General features: G+C 44.4%; 1 non-coding gene across 1 annotated transcript; it reads left to right on the forward strand.

Annotated features, from left to right (window-relative positions):
* The first annotated feature begins 292 nt into the window (after positions 1 to 292).
* LOC119929289 lies at positions 293 to 430 on the forward strand. Its single transcript, XR_005451421.1, has one exon. It is a non-coding gene; the product is annotated as a small nucleolar RNA SNORA7 (small nucleolar RNA).
* The last annotated feature ends 8,508 nt before the right edge of the window (positions 431 to 8,938 follow it).

The following is an 8,938-nucleotide window of genomic DNA, read 5'->3' on the forward strand; positions in this document are numbered from 1 at the left end:
TACTACTACTTGCCCAAGTCATCCAGATGGCAGGTGGAAGAACAGGGATTAGAACCCAGGTCCCCTGATTTACACAACTATGTTTTGCCACTAGGCCACACTCTCTCTTCCCATGCCTTCTTCTTTCTTTTCCCCTCTCTCTGTCTTCCTCTTTCTCCAGTGGTACGTTAAGCAACACTGCACAACAGAGTTGGTAGCCACAGTTTCTGATCACATCTCCCTTCTTCCTCTAACTAAAAATGAGCTGGAGAAGAATATCTGTGTGCTATATTTGAGCCTTTACATTATCACTCCCCTCTCAGGACAGCACCTGGAGAGTTGCCAGTACTCTACCAGTCTCAGTTAAGAGAGGGAGAGTCAAACAGAGACATACCCATTCTATTCTTAGCTTAGGCAGTGGTTAGCAAGTGGAAGGCAATCTGCTACAAGTCAAAACTCACCAGTGCTGGACAACAGTGGCACAATCAATCAATCAATCAATCGTATTTATTGAGCGCTTACTATGTGCAGAGCACTGTACTAAGCGCTTGGGAAGTACAAATTGGCATCACATAGAGACAGTCCCTGCCCAACAGTGGGCTCACAGTCTAAAGGGGGAGACAGAGAACAGAACCAAACATACCAACAAAATAAAATAAGTAGGCTAGAAATGTACAAGTAAAATAAATAAATAAATAAATAAATAGAGTAATAAATATGTACAACCATATATACATATATACAGGTGCTGTGGGGAAGGGAAGGAGGTAAGATGGGGGGATGGAGAGGGGGACGAGGGGAACAGGAAAGAAGGGGCTCAGTCTGGGAAGGCCTCCTGGAGGAGGTGAGCTCTCTCCCCCTCCCTCCAGGCTCGCATCTCCTCCTGCCTTCAGGACATCTCCATCTGGATGTCCGCCCGCCACCTAAAGCTCAACATGTCGAAGACTGAGCTCCTTGTCTTCCCTCCCAAACCTTGTCCTCTCCCTGACTTTCCCATCTCTGTTGACGGCACTACCATCCTTCCCGTCTCACAAGCCCGCAACCTTGGTGTCATCCTCGACTCCGCTCTCTCATTCACCCCTCACATCCAAGCCGTCACCAAAACCTGCCGGTCTCAGCTCCGCAACATTGCCAAGATCCGCCCTTTCCTCTCCATCCAAACTGCTACCCTGCTAATTCAAGCTCTCATCCTATCCCGTCTGGACTACTGCACTAGCCTTCTCTCTGATCTCCCATCCTCGTGTCTCTCTCCACTTCAATCCATACTTCATGCTGCTGCCCGGATTATCTTTGTCCAGAAATGCTCTGGACATATTACTCCCCTTCTCAAAAACCTCCAATGGCTACCGATCAATCTGCGCATCAAGCAGAAACTCCTCACCCTGGGCTTCAAGGCTGTCCATCACCTCGCCCCCTCCTACCTCACCTCCCTTCTCTCCTTCTACTGCCCAGCCCGCACCCTCCGCTCCTCCACCACTAATCTCCTCACTGTACCTCGCTCTCGCCTGTCCCGCCATCGACCCCCGGCCCACATCATCCCCCGGGCCTGGGATGCCCTCCCTCTGCCCATCCGCCAAGCTAGCTCTCTTCCTCCCTTCAAGGCCCTGCTGAGAGCTCACCTCCTCCAGAAGGCCTTCCCAGACTGAGCCCCTTCTTTCCTCTCCCCCTCGTCCCCCTCTCCATCCCCCCGTCTTACCTCCTTCCCTTCCCCACAGCACCTGTATATATGTATATATGGTTGTACATATTTATTACTCTATTTATTTATTTTACTTGTACATTTCTATCCTACTTATTTTATTTTGTTGGCATGTTTGGTTCTGTTCTCTGTCTCCCCCTTTTAGACTGTGAGCCCACTGTTGGGTAGGGACTGTCTCTATGTGATGCCAATTTGTACTTCCCAAGCGCTTAGTACAGTGCTCTGCACATAGTAAGCGCTCAATAAATACGATTGATTGATTGATTGATTGATTGAGCTCTCAGCAGGGCCTTGAAGGGAGGAAGAGAGCTAGCTTGGCGGATGGGCAGAGGGAGGGCATTCCAGGCCCGGGGGATGACGTGGGCCGGGGGTCGATGGCGGGACAGGCGAGAGCGAGGTACAGTGAGGAGATTAGTGGTGGAGGAGCGGAGGGTGCGGGCTGGGCAGTAGAAGGAGAGAAGGGAGGTGAGGTAGGAGGGGGCGAGGTGATGGACAGCCTTGAAGCCCAGGGTGAGGAGTTTCTGCCTGATGCGCAGATTGATCGGTAGCCATTGGAGGTTTTTGAGGAGGCACAAGAGAGAGAGACAAGGGTGGAGACTCAAGTTTAGAGGGCAGAAGAAGGCAATGGTAAACACTTCTGTATTTTTACCTAGAAAACTCTATGGAATCACTACCAAAACAATTGCAGATGGAGGTGGGGTGTTCTGGGAGAAATGTGTCTATGGCTTCGCTATGGGTCGGACACGACTCAACAACATAAGAAAACAACCAACAAGGCATTTAATAAAAGCTTATTATGTGCCCTCTAGGTTCTAAGTTCCTTGTGGGCAGGGAACATGTTTACCAACTGTTACATTGTACTCTCCAGAGCACTTTATGCAGTGCTCTGCACACAGTTAGTGCTCAATACACTGTGTTAAGCCCTAGGGTAGATACAAAAAGGAAAAAAAATAACAGAACAGACACTGAACCGTAATCAGAACCATTTTCCTCTAGGGCCCAATCAATGCATGATTTCATCAGGAAATTTTTTTTTTAACCTTTCGACTGGACAATCAAATGAGGATGAAATTTCCTTGAGTTGTTCTCAACGTGATGATGCTAAGATAGGCACAGTAGGTGTCAGCAGGAAGCTACTCTGTGATGTTTGAAGATGGAGAAATTTCTTAGGAATTTTCTGGGCAAAATCAGTTAGTTTCACCCCCCCATGATTTTTATCTGTGGGAGTTTAAAAGGGCCAGTTTATGGACATTATCTTCACAGTTTCTTTTACATGAAGGAAGCAATCATATTTTCACCAGGAGCATTCCTCTGACTGGTTGGGTGCATGTCTTGGCAAACAAGGACAATAATAATAATAATAGCAATGGTATCAGTCAAGTTCTTACTATGTTTCAGGCACTGTACTAAGCTCTGGAGTAGATACAAGATAATCAGGTTGGACACAGTCTCTGTTCCATGTGGGGCTCACAGTATTAATCCCCATTTTACAGTTAAGGAAATTAATGCAGCGAGAAGCAAAGTGACTTGTCCAAGGTCATACCTCAAACAAATAGGAGAGTGGGGATTAGAACCCAGGTCTTCCAGACTCACAGACCCATGCTCTATCCTCTAAGCAGTGCTGCTTCCCATCTTGTGTCTCTTACTTTGCCTCTAGAAATCCATTTTGGACCTCTCATGCATTCATCAAGTCCCCACTTGAACCCACTGATATTTTTTTCTGCAGGTTTTATTGTGGGAACTACTTCTATATATTTACCCTCTTCTACGTGAAGTTTTACCTTTCATTTGTTTTGAACCTATTGCTATTAAGCAGTGTGGCCTGATGGGAAAGAGCATGGGCCTGCAACCTGATTAATTCATATCAACCCCAGAGTTTAAAACAGTCTTTGTCACATAGGAAGTACTTAGCAAATGTAATGGCGAAGGGGAAGCAGAAGAAGGAGGAGAAGACGAAGCAGAAGAAGAAGACGAAGAATCTTTAATGGGTTCCTCGTTCTCCCTTCTGTTTTGTTTTGTTTTGTCACCTTTAAATGCCAAACAATGTGAGCCTGGAAAAATGAGAAAGCATAATTCAAGGGGATGCCAATTCTCCCAACTCCTATTCAGGGAAACAACAGCACACCACAAAAAACCAGGAACTGGTCATTCCCTAATGATGAGACGCATCATGCAGCCTTCTGTGCTTGACTGGTGCTTGCTTTGGAAAATTAGTACAGTGCTTTGTACACAGTCATAGGTTCTAATTCCAGCTCCACCACTTGTCTGCTTTGTGACCTTGGGCAAATCACTTAACTTTTCTGTGCCTCAGTTACCTCATCTGTAAAATGGAGATTGAGACTAAGTCTCATGTAAGAAAAGGATTGTGTCCAACCTGATTTGCTTGTATTCACCCCAGCGCTTAATTCAATGCCTGTCACATGATAAACGCTTAGCAAATATCACAATTATCATAAGCGCTCAATAAATACCGCTAATTGATTGAGCATTCTGCCTCGCTCCAGATGGGGTGGGATAAAGTGAGTTCTCTGCCTGTTTCTCCTTATTGGGTTTCTGACCCCCAAATTCCTTATGCTTATATTCTAGATGAACCTTCTTTCATACCTTGATTCCTCTCTCAATCAACCTCCATTCAATCCATCAATAAATCCTGTCAGTCACTAAAATCTGACCTTTTCTCTCCATCCAAACTGCTGCCACCATAATACAATCACTCATTCTATCCCGTCTGGATTACTGCATCAGTCTCCTTGCTGACCTCTCAGTTTCCTGTCTCTCCCCACTCCAGTCCATAGTTCACTCTGCTGCCGGATCATTTTTCTACAAAATCACTCAGGACATGTTTCCCCACTCCTCAAGAAACTCCAGTGGTTGCCCATCTACCTCCACATCAAACAAAAACTCTTCATCATTGCCCCCTCCTATTTCACCTTCTACTTTCTTACTACAATCCAGCCTGCACACTTTGCTCCTTTAATGCTAATTTTCTCACTGTGCCTCGAACTCATCTGTCTTGGCGCCGACCCCTTCAATCAATCAATCAATCAATCATATTTATTGAGCATTTACTGTGTGCAGAGCACTGTACTAAGTGCTTGGGAAGTACAAGTTGGCAACATATAGAGACAGTCCCTACCCAACAGTGGGCTCACAGTCTAGAAGGGGGAGACAGAGAACAAAACAGAACATATTAACAAAATAAAATAAGTAGAATAGATATGTGCAAGTAAAATAAATAAATAAATAGAGTAATAAATACGAACAAACATATATACATATATACAGGTGCTGTGGGGAAGGGAAGGAGGTAAGGCTGGGGGAGGGGGGGATGGAGAGGGGGAGGGTGGATGAAGAGGGGGAACCCATATCCTTGCCCACATCCTGAATCTGACCTGAAACACCCTCCCTCCTCAAATCCTACAGACTCTCCCCCAACTCAGTTTTACTGGGAGCACATCTCCTCCAAGAAGCCTTCCTTGTCTAAGCCCCTTTTCTCCCATTCCCTTCAGTGTTGCCCTGATTTGCTCCCTTTGTTCTTCCCCCTTCCCAGCCCCATAGCACTTATGTTTATATCTGTAATTTTATTTATGTATATTAATGTCTGTCTCCCCCACTGTAGACTATAAGCTAGTTGTGGGCAGGGAATGTGTCTGTTTATTGTTGTATTGCACTCTCTCAAGTGCTCTGCATGCAGTAAGTGCTCAATAGATGCAGTAGAATGAATGAGTGAAAGGCTAACATTAGCAAACAGCTAAGGGGAAGATGGAAAGGGGAGAATGACAAAAAAGATGCTTTACACAGACATTAAGTGGCTGGCAGCTTCTTAAAGATAAGAAAGGAAATATTTATTCGTTTTTCCTATTTAGAGTAATTTGGCAGACTATTCTTGGAATAAGCAAAGGTCTTTCAGCCCACACTATCAGTTCCCAGGACACCTGGCACAATTTTATTATTATCGTAGGCATAAGAGTCCTTAAGTAACAGAACTGTGAGCCAGTTCCTGTTCCAAACTTAAATAAACTTAAAGAGAAGGGTCGCCGGGTCAGGCCGAGAAAAGCTATGGCCAAATGCTGCCACAAGAAATATTGAATCACCAGAGCAAGTTCAACTGAACTGCTCTACCTAGAGCCAAATCCAATGCAAACATTTATGCTGCAATCATCTTTTTACCTAGTGGGTCAAGTATTAACCAAAGGGTTCAATGGATTTAAAGAAACTGAAATGCAAAGCCAGCCTGCCATTTGGTCTAGATGAAACTTAAATCAATAATCTTTTTTTTAGTCTAGGAGTAGAAACTAGTAATTTTATGAATGCCTCAAAGGCTGCTTTTCCAAAGGTAACACAAAGTTATTGTTGAAAGAAGTCACGGAACTCTACAAACCACTCAGGGCTTTCAGGCAATCTGGCCCAGAGAGGCTACTTTCTATTGAAAATAATAATAATAATAATAATAATAGTAATAATAATAATAATAATAGCATTTATTAAGCGTACTATGTGCAAAGCATGGTTCTAAGCACTGGGGAGGTTACAAGGTGATCAGGTTGTCCCACGTGGGGCTCACAGTCTTAATCCCCATTTTACAGATGAGGTAACTGAGGCACAGAGAAGTTAAGTAACTTGCCCAAAGTCACACAGCTGACAAGTGGAGGAGCCGGGATTAGAACCCATGACCTCTGACTCCAAAGCCCGTGCTCTTTCCACTGAGCCATGCTGCTTCCCAATGCAATGAAGATGCAGGGAGGAGCCACCTTTCTCCTAGACAAACTAACCCCAAGACCTCCTGCATCTATTTGGTAATAATAATAATTACAAAGGTGGTATTGTGATAAGCGCTTACTGTGTTCCAGGCACTGTACTAACTTCCAGGATCGATTCAAGCAAATCAGGTTGCACAAAGTCCCTAGCCCATATGGGGCTCACAGTCTCAATCCCCACTTGGCAGATGAGGGAACTGAGGCCCAGAGAAGTGAAATGACTTGCCCAAAGTCACACAAAGCAGACAAGTGGCGGAGCTGGGATGAGAACCCAGATTCTTCGGGCCCCCAGGTCCATGCTCGATCAACTAGGCCATACCTGGGGCCTGTAAGTAATTTCTCCAAAGCTCCTCAGCATCTCCCAGAACCAAAGACAGGAAGAAACGCCATCCCGAGCCAGGCCAATGGGCGATCCACAATGGCATTCTGAAACGCTTCGACAGTGGCAACAAGTGACGAGGAAGCGTGGGGTGGCTGATCTAGAAAACAAGTAGACATATAGATGCCTAAGTAGCAGAAACACATACGGTCAGTTCTCTTTTTTTTATAATAGTAGTATTTATTAAGAGCTACTATGTGCAATGCACTGTTCTAAGCGCTGGGGAGGTTACAAGGTGATCAGGTTGTCCCACAGGGGGCTCACAGTCTTCATCCCCATTTTACAGATGAGATAACTGAGGCACAGAGAAGTTAAGTGACTTGCCCAAAGTCACACAAAGTCACACAGCTGACAATTGGCAGAGCCGGGATTAGAACCCACAACCTCTGACTCCAAAGCCCGTGCTCTTTTCCACTGAGCCACGCTGCTTCTCCAGTGCTTCTCTTACGATGCAGTGGTTGTGTTCCACAGAACTTAAATACGTATTCATAATTTAATATCTGCCTCCCCCTCTAGACTGCAAGTTCCTTGTGCACAGGGAACATGTCTACCAACTCTGTTGTATTATATTATCCCAACTTTGTACAGTGCTCTGCATACAGTAAGCGAAGCACCGTGCCTTAGTGGAAAGAGCCCGGGCTTGGGAGTCAGAGGGCAAGGGCTCTAATCCTGGCTCCACCACTTGTCTGCTGTGTGACCTTGGGCAAGCAGCTTAACTTCTCTGTGCCTCAGTTACCTCATCTGTAAAATGGGATTAAAACTGTGAGCCCCACATAGGACAACCTGATTACCTTGTATCTACCCCAGCGCTTAGAAAAGTGTGTGGCACATAGTAAGCGCTTAACAAATACCATAACAATAATAATAGTAAATATGATTGATTGATTTACTGACTGATTGTGTCCCTGAAGGATTTTGCTTGAAAGAAAATACGTATTATAGATTGCCTGGAGACACCTGCCGGGAATCTTTTCTTCTGACACATCATCATGTTCTATCTCGACAACTAGGTCATTTAGGAAGAATCAGCCAATAAATCAATCATATTTATTGAGCAGTCAATGTGTACATAGCACTGTACTAAGCACTTGGAAGAGTAAAATATAACAGAGATGATAGACACATTTCCTGCCTACAAGGTGCTTACAGTCTTGAGGGAATGTTTTCTAATTCCTCAAAAGTGCTCTACTCAAAATAAACAGAATAAATGACCCTATATTTATGTGCCGAAACTGTGAATAATACAATCAGCTATGGTAGTGCACAGGGACATTGACCAACTTGTCTGTGGCGTGGTCTTTATCTGGACCCCCCCCCAATTCAGCTTTAACCCACACTGAAAACCCAATTGCAAATGTCCATTTAGTCTGTCACTTCACAGTGGATGACACTTACAATTAGAGAAGCTTTAATCTTTTGGTCCAATTCCCAGAGTGAAGCTATAACCTACAGAGTTAAGCGACTTCTCCTAAGTGCTCAGAGTTTTGTATTTTGGGAGCTTATGTTTGGAGAGGGAGGATGTAAGCCATTGAATGAAAAGACATTGCTCATCAATCAATCAGTGTATTGATTGAGCTCTTTCTGTGTGCAGAGCATTGTATTAAGAGCTTAATACAATCGGTTGGCATTCATTCAGTCCTATTTCTTGAATACTTACTTTGTGCAAAGCACTGTAATAATTGCTTGAGAGAGTAGAATATAACAGTAAGCAGAGACATACTCTTCCTACAAGGTAAACACCATTCCTTCCCTTGAGGAATGACAATCCAGTGGGGAGACACACAGTGGAATAAATTACAGATAGGGAAAACAACAAAGTTTTAAGGATATTTACATCAGTGTTGTGTGTAGATAAGGGGAAGTATAAAAGTGTTTAGAAGGTACAGATTCAACTGCATAGGTGACACAGATCAATAATAATTTCTGATCATATTTTGTGGACAGGGAATAAGCTTGCCAAGTCCGTTTCATTGTACTCTCCGAAGCACTTGGTACAGTGCTCTGCACACAGTAAGCACTCAATAAATACAACTGATATCCCTCCTAAACTGGCACCAGTATTTACTTTCCTTTCTCTTGGGAAGCCCCCAAATCAGTTCCTTCAGTGAAAAAGAGATGATTCCA

The sequence above is a fragment of the Tachyglossus aculeatus genome, chromosome 5 (genome assembly GCF_015852505.1).
Source record: "Tachyglossus aculeatus isolate mTacAcu1 chromosome 5, mTacAcu1.pri, whole genome shotgun sequence".
Taxonomy (NCBI): Eukaryota; Metazoa; Chordata; class Mammalia; order Monotremata; family Tachyglossidae; genus Tachyglossus; species Tachyglossus aculeatus.